Here is a 9,269-nt window from a genome sequence, read left to right on the forward strand (position 1 = left end):
TTCAGCTTTCTTTGAAGTTAAAAAAAACAATTGGGAGAGATTCGTAGGTGAACATCTGAACATCTTAATTTTAGCTTTGATTGTATTTTAAATTTTAACGTTTTTATGAACATAATATAATATGTACTTCATAGTATAACTATCCATGATCCCATTATCATCAGGTTACTGTGTGTTCTTTTATATAATCAATCTCCACAAATAAATAGGAACCTAAAATTTTAAGATTATTTACAACTAGCTGTTCACGCGGGCTTCGCTTAGCCTTAAAAAGTTTTCCGTAATTCTGCGGTAAAAAGTAGTCTATGTTCTTTCTTAGGGTCTAGAACATCTGTATACCAAATTTCATTCAAATCCGTTAAGTATTTTTGGCGTGAAAGACTAACTGACAAATAGACAGACAGAGAGACAGACACAGTTACTTTCGCTTTTAGTTAGGAAGTTAGAATTAAATTACACCACACTAAATATAAGAATTATAAATTTTGAAACAGAATTAATTAGGAAATAAGAAACATAATCCCTTAGCATCAAAAAGAGAGAAGTAAAAAATCTATGAACAGAAACTGTACGGAAATAAACTGAAAACTGATTCTAATATGGGATTCTATGAATTTATACTTACTACGACGCTGTAGACTTATCCATCAACAAGTATCTTTATGAAACTAAAATAAACCTTCGACTTTGATTGCAATAATTATTTTTCCGAGTTTTTCCCGATTTAGAAGACACTTCAACTAACTCGTAATATTATATGTTTTTTATATGATAGGAGAACATTCGATGTGACATTGTGTCCAACCGTAGAGATAATGCCAGAACTCTTCTATCTTAGAGGCTGCCTGTCCACTAGAGTGAAGCGGTTTATCGGAGCTGTGTAGGTACTAGGAAACAATCGTCAAATAAAATCTTTTTTTACCTCGCACACCGCTCCGCTATCTCGCTCCGCTCTTGTGGGCAGGCAACTTTAACTTTGTAGGGTTGTATAGTGTGTTTAGTTTGATACGCATCGAGAAATACATAGGCTACCCCAGATAGCAGTTTAGTTTTGAAAATCACACGCTTCCCTGAATAGGCTTTCGGATTTTTTCATTTTTTTTTCGTCCAGTTTTTAATCTTCGCCGATGTGGGGAAAAAGCCGTCGTGTTTCAGATGCATAATTAGTGTGGAAAAACCGAACAGGATTACACTGAAAAATACTGGACTAAGATTTTCTGCAAAGTAATAATTTTACGTCATAACTAACTTCGGCTTATTAGTTCTTTGTTTTCACAGGGATTATATTATTTGTTGAAGTATACAGGGTTTTCAAAAGTGGTAAAGTTAGCCGAAAGGTCATTTTGAACCACTGTCGTTCAACGACTTCTGGAAATTGATTTTTTTTTTGGAATTAATCATGAAAGCATAGCATAATATTATGTAATTAGTGTCGCATTTTTGTAAAGTCACATTATCACACACTACAGAAATGTTGCAGCCCCATATTTACAAGTATAGGTTCTGAATCACAGTCTTGTCGCATCAGCTTTTTTTTTTCCTTACGACAAAAAAAATATATACAAATAGTTTGTTGCAAAAGCATTAAGCAATACAATAACTATGAGTACCGTGGTGGTGTACTCGTAATGTGTAACGTGTCTCGACTTTCATTCGTGAGGTCGTGCGTTTGAATCCAGCCATGTAGCAATGTATTATTTAGGATTAAGGAATATAAGTACAATTACACGACGTGTTCTTACGGTTAAGGAAAACATCCTGAGGAAACCTGCACATAATATATCTAGGTGTGTGAACCCACCAACCCGCAAAGCACCAGCGTGGTAGGAAATGGTCCAAGCTAAGGAAGGCAGTTTAGACCTTTTCGATATGCACAAAGGTTCCATTCGACAGAACCAAGTGCAGGTATTAACACCCTCACACATACTAGAATAGAATAGGACAATACTATACTCCTAGTTTATTGAAAACCGTTTAATATTTACAGAAAAACCTAGTTACTATCGAAGAATCGGCTGATATATATAAAATGAACGCTTGTTAGGGTAGAAAATCAGGACCGGATATATTTCTTCTATGATATTTATGGACTAGAAACAATGCCAATGTTTTTCAATTACAATTCCCGCAATACACAATAGGAAAAGGTTACATTATTTAATGCATTATTTACCCGCTATAATAATCCACTACTATACCCGAGGGGGTCAGTAATTGATAATATAATAGGTGCTTCATTATTTTATATCTTGCAGTAATAAAAAGAAGCACTAGGAAATAACTTAAAATGACTACGATTCGTAGGAAACTAGCTGAGGTAGACATAATAAAGTTCAACTGTTGCAACCTTCGCTGTAATTTTTATTTCACATTATGACATACTGAAGGAATGCTGCAGAGTTGCTCCATTGTGTAGGATTCAAAACTATTCATTTTCCGAGACTGAACTTCTACATTTTAATTCTCGGTAGAGAGGTATAAAAGGTTTCCTGCTCAAGTGTAGGTACTACAGACTATAGTCAGGGAGTATTTATTATGGCGAATATGTGCCATTACTGTAAGGAGAGGATGAATAAATGGGACAAACACAACAACATAAATAATTAATATAAGAAATTGAGTTTATCAAAAGAGCCTCTTCGAATGACCTAGACACCCTGGGACTGCCCAGCTGCTGACTGCAGCGACTGACATGTGATCCTTTTTTAACGGTGATAAACCCTAGACTAGCTACAGTGTTGGTGATCGATGCACTAAAAAGAAAATAAAAGTAAATACTACCATATAGAGAATAAGTATAAACTCTCATAATAATATTTAACAGAGTATTTTTCTGAGAAATTATTGATTATCAGTCATTAGTCCACTACTGAATATAGAATCTCGAAAAAAGAAGGGGCTTCTTAAAACTCTGACTTTACCTCCCTTAATCTATCACCACCATACGATGACGCTAAAGTCTTTATTGGTCTAGTCTCGGGGTCTGAACGCATGCCTTTTACTAGCTACCCTAACTTACTTTTAAGTTTTTGTTTTCCTTGTCCTCTTAATATGAAGGTCAAAGCATTAAACTGAAATCATCTCATATAACAGTAAGCATTCGTAATAACGACTGTAATACTCCGCGATATAACTTATTACTACGGGCTATTCAAGTGTCCTGAAAACCTTAACGATATCGTTATATGGACGCTTTCTTAGTGTAAGCAAATTAAATTATTAATACGGGTCTGTGGCCCTGAATCACCCATTTTATAAGTATTTTTAATATAGTGCAAAGTTATAGGTATTTTTTTCTCGTTAAACTATAATTCTGTATGTAGAAATATGTACACAAAATATTATCTGAAATATACATTCAATATAGCAATGAAAAAGTTCCAGTGACATAGCATAGAATTACTGCAATATCGAAGTACATTAACAGCGCATCAGAATAATAACAGCGAAAATAGTAATTTATAAAAAAATTGCGGCATTTGGTGTCGACAGCTTGTAAGTGGAACCTTTTCATTGCTTGTGACTGTATATATTTTTAACTAGCTGTTCCCGTGGGCTTCGCTTCGCCTTAAAAAGTTTTCCCGAGGGAATTCCGGGATAAAAAGTAGCCTATGTTCTTTCCCAGGGTCTAGACCGTATGTATACCAAATTTCATTCAAATCCGTTCAGTAGTTTTGGCGTCAAAGAGTAACAGACAGACAGACAGACAGACAGACAGACACAGTTACTTTCGCATTTATAATATTAGTAAGGATTAGTAAGGATAGATACAAGTACCAAATGAAAGTGCGTAGGTTTCATTGGTGTATCGCGTCTGTTGTTTGCTGGCCGTGGCGTGTCGTCGTCGTCCCTATAAACCAACAAATTAAACACTCCACGTTTTAATGAGATTGCCATTTATTGGGTACATATTATGAATCTTTACGACCTCAGCCCCGCAGCCAATATACAGCTTAATTCCCGTGACATTTAGGTTCCTTCTTGTTTCATTACTTGAATGTGCAATAACATCTTCATGTACAAGAGTACTTCTCGCATACTCTGTTTGTGGCTTTGTGACTACTAAAACATAAAAAAATACATTGAGTAGTAGTTGTAATGACGTAATGACCCACGATGCGACGATGCCACATCAAGAGGAAAGTGAAGATATTATGGATTTCGATTGAAAAATTATCATAATTTTGAAAATAATACCATCTGCATTCAAAGTATTAGACGTAATCTCGTGGCTAGCCCAGAAATCGAACTAATGTGGCAAGTTACTTGGCGACCCTCCTTGCGGGGTGAAAGAAGTGGCGGGGGCGAGGTAGCACGACATGCTACACACGTAGAAATGTGTGCCCGGATTAATCTCGCGATAGCTTGTAACTATTTCTGACGTAAGTAAAATTTTATTCTATGAGTTTTCCCGTAAATGTCATATTTAGCTTAAGATTTATAGTTTGACAGCATTAAAATTTGGATGTTTACCTTCAGAATATCTACCAATTTGAATTTATTTATGTAAAAGTGTTTTATTTTATAAATCAATTTCCATGTCACTTTCATGTTCACTCTCTGTTTGAACTTGTTCATCGTCGTCGTCATCCTCATCTTCATCATCGTTTTCATTAACTTCAATTATAAATCTAAGACAAAAACCAAAAAACATTATACCTACTTTGAAGTATAATGTACTAGAGTACGCCAGTCATATTAGTTCAGTGTACACATATAATATTTTATGTTTAATTTACATTAAATTATAAATAAACAATAACATACCTGTCCAATACATCGTCAAATACTCTATCAGATTTATAATATTCGTCTTAATTTTTTATGACGTGGTCGTCACAATTTCTCCACTTTTCAGGCGAATAATTAGAGAAAAGCAACTCTAAGTCTTTTATCTCTTTATCTAAGTTAGAGTCAATCGACGTTCTTGCGAGCTCGCCTTTCACGTACCGCCACACAAGTTCAATAGGATTTAATTCCGGGTGGTATGGGGTTAGGCGAAGCACGATATGACCATTTTCTTTCAAAATTTCATCAATTTTGTAATTTTTCTCTGTGTTTTGCTCATTAATTACTTTCATTAAATCACATATATTTTGGTTGCTTTCCTAGTTACAAGAACTGACAACTGACGCACTGTCATATGGACTCTTCGTCTTTGTTGTTTACTTTTTCGTATCTGACTGCGCAGTACCAACCTTTAGGCGCGTAGCATGACCGATTCGGTACGCTGTTCTACAAGAAGCCCTATATTGAGACATTATACGATTTGTTGTTTTTAACGTTATTTTGTTGACGAATTATAGATACCTAATAATAATATAATATTAAAAAGGCCTCAACACTCATCCTAAGACTAATGGTCTCAGGATCAATGATCTCATGTGGGTCGCACTCAAATTATGACAGACTATATAAGACATGTGGCCGCCTCGGCTGCGCGGCCGAGACTGCCGTAACAATGACATGCAGTGCACGCGTTCCCCTCCACCACTATAATGTGCCAAGTTACTTGGCGACCCTCCTTGCGGGGTGAAAGAAGTGGCGGGGGCGAGGTAGCACGACATGCTACACACGTAGAAAAGTGTGCCCGGATTAATCTCGCGATAGCTTGTAACTATTTCTGACGTAAGTAAAATTTTATTCTATTAGTGTTCCCGTAAATGTCATATTTAGCTTAAGATTTATAGTTTGACAGCATTAAAATTTGGATGTTTACCTTCAGAATATCTACCAATTTGAATTTATTTATGTAAAAGTGTTTTATTTTATAAATCAATTTCCATGTCACTTTCATGTTCACTCTCTGTTTGAACTTGTTCATCATCGTCGTCATCCTCATCTTCATCATCGTTTTCATAAACTTCAATTATTATAAATCTAAGACAAAAACCAAAAAACGTTATACCTACTTTGAAGTATAATGTACTAGAGTACGCCAGTCATATTAGTTCAGTGTACACCTATAATATTTTATGTTTAATTTACATTAAATTATAAATAAACAATAACATACCTGTCCAATACATCGTCAAATACTCTATCAGATTTATAATATTCGTCTTAATTTTTTAAGACATGGTCGTCACAATTTCTCCACTTTTCAGGCGAATAATTAGAGAAAAGCAACTCTAAGTCTTTTATCTCTTTATCTAAGTTAGATTCAATCGACGTTCTTGCGAGCTCGCCTTTCACGTACCGCCACACAAGTTCAATAGGATTTAATTCCAGGTGGTATGGGGGTAGGCGAAGCACGATATGACCATTTTCTTTCAAAATTTCATCAATTTTGTAATTTTGGTTGCTTTCCTAGTTACAAGAACTGACAACTGACGCACTGTCATAAGGACTCTTCGTCTTTGTTGTTTACTTTTTCGTATCTGACTGCGCAGTACCAACCTTTAGCCGCGTAGCATGACTGATCCGGTTCGCTGTTCTACAAGAAGCCCCTATATTGAGACATTATACGATTTAGAATAGAATAATTTTTATTTCCATAAAAAAATGTTACAGTAACTTTTAATACAATAACAACAATTTAGTATGTCTCTACTCCCTAAAGTAGGGTGAACCCTGTGTCTTAGGATGAGTAGTTACACTTCCCGAAAAATGAGAATTTATGCTAACAAGTCTCAACAACAGCAAAACAAAGAATTATCCAAAAACTAAAAACAACAATAGAAAAAACAAATTATTTTACATGCATATTTATCTTACTTTGTTGTTTTTAACGTTATTTTGTTGACGAATTATAGATACCTAATAATAATATAATGATAATATTAAAAAGGCCTCAACACTCATCCTAAGACTAATGGTCTCAGGATCAATGATCTCATGTGGGTCGCACTCAAATTATGACAGACTATATAAGACATGTGGCCGCCTCGGCTGCGCGGCCGAGACTGCCGTAACAATGACATGCAGTGCACGCGTTGCCCTTCCCCGCTACCCTCCCGCTACCCGCTGTCGTCTTGGGTACCTCGTCCCCTCCGCGTCTTTCACCCCGCAAGGAGGGTCGCCAAGCAACTTGCCAATCTATAGCTCAATGAGGCGGGAAAATAAACTCACAAGAGTCGCGGGAAATTAAAAAGTTCCAATGGCATAGCACCAAATTACTCCTAAACGGAGAAAAAAGGTCATTTAACAGCGCATTAGAATTACCAACTAAAAAAATACATATTTTCCTCAAGTTTTTAATCGCTTATTTTTTTAAATGTGGGTCTGGAACTTTTTCATTGCTTGCTAGTGTATTTTACTCAACCGATCGAAAGGTTTAGTTATAAGAAAAAAGTCTTTAAATAAGTAAACACAACACTTTAAATAATAGAAAGCATGAATTTAATGGAAATGGTAGTATTTCGTGGCGTAGACTCGTTACGCCTACACACACAGAAGTAAATTGAACGAAACTTCCGTAATGAACGTAATGAACTTTTCTAGTTAAAGGATACACTCACAAGCAATGAAAAAGCTCCACCATTGCCGTTTCATATTCACTGGAACTTTTTCATTGCTCTTGAATGTTTTTTACACTACCGATCGAAAGGTTTATTCATAAGAAAAAAAATGTGGTCAACTGCCAAATTGCACCTTAATTTTAGCAGTCACTTGATACAGTTATACCATGTCTCATTGGTCCCAAGGCCCAGAACCTCCAAGCACCCGTCGAGCCAGCGAGGATCAACTTAATGAGTATTCTAAACTTGTTAGGAACTTTGTTTCCCTGTGATCATTATGTTAACTTCTAGGATTTCACTCCATGTATGTAATGTACCTATTTCGGGTGGATGAGTTGGTACAATTCATTATAATTTCTAAGTAGTAATTTAATGACAAATAGGTTTTAAAGCAGACATTTTTTACGTATTGGATACATCATGTACCTACAGTTGCTATCACCATACCATATGAACATGACAAACATCAAAGCTATGAGATACCAGTTTTTTCCGCGAGCTTTGATAAAAAGTAGCCTGCCTATACGTGTAAAACTAGATCTCAGATTACTACATTATTTTAATTAAATATTGTTTAGCCAGAAAGAGTTGTTCATCACGACCCATCACGTCCCCACTGCTGGGGCACGGGTCTCCTTCCAATGAAGGAATGGTTTAAGAGTAAGGCGTAAAAGAGTTACAAACATCCATCTATAAATACTTACAAATACTTACAAACTATCACATCTATAATATTAATAGTAAGATACGTGTCGCGCTCCCCTAGCGTACACTTTTGGGACTAAATAGCTCTTAATTATGTTTGACGTGTGACACGAATTTTTGTAGCTCTATGAACGTGAAAGTGATACACTGATAAAAGCGCCATCTGTTAGAAAAGGAAAACTATTCGGACAGTGCTTGCTACGAGTGTTAAGTATTTTTCATACTGCGTACGATATAATACTACTAGAGGACTCTGTTATACAGAACTAACAACGCCATCTAGGGCCTAATATTCTTACTATAACGATACACATTAAACCAACAACCATCCGTTTCACGCCGCCGTTTACTAAGAGATGCTACGCCGCCGCCGCCGTAGCAACGTAGCACTAGCGTAGCCAAGTCGTAGCACTTTCGTAGCCTTACAATAAAGTTGGTGCTCTGCATTTTATTTACGATTCAGTTTTTTATCAGAAAATTATATGGTTTTGTTCACTAAATAATGCATGATATAAGTACTTATAGATATTTCAATTGTTAGAAACCATTGAAAAATGAATCCATAAAAAACTAACTAAACTAAATGAAGTTTTAAATTTTGGTAACAAAAGAAGTACAGCAAACTGCAAAAGCTACAAACATAAATATTTATTCCACCCTGTAATCAACGTCGACTGTATATTTCAGAAACGGAGCATTCATCTGTTTTTTACAATCACCTTCTTATTATGAACTTTGTCTCCAGTAACTATGGTTTATTTTCAAACAACACAAGGTATTCGTTAGCGGTACTTTTGAAGGGAAATTTTAGAATTCCAACATCCAATCAGCAGCCGGAGTTCTCCGTCCGAATTACAGGGAGTTTTATAACAGTCGCAAATACCTGCGTGGATTTTAATATTCCAGTATTGTTGCATTGATTCCCAATCAATACTAGATTCGCAGTCGTTCAGATGGAATGATCTGATTATGGGATTTCCCTAACTAAGTTTTCAAGGAATTATTGTTATTATAATATGTTTGTATCTAGTTTATGTAACTGATTACGTCACAAATCGAAGTTTATATCGGCGTTTCCTCTCCATATACTTAATTTTGTATAAT

This window comes from Plutella xylostella, chromosome 6 (assembly GCF_932276165.1).
Source record: "Plutella xylostella chromosome 6, ilPluXylo3.1, whole genome shotgun sequence".
Classification (NCBI taxonomy): domain Eukaryota; kingdom Metazoa; phylum Arthropoda; class Insecta; order Lepidoptera; family Plutellidae; genus Plutella; species Plutella xylostella.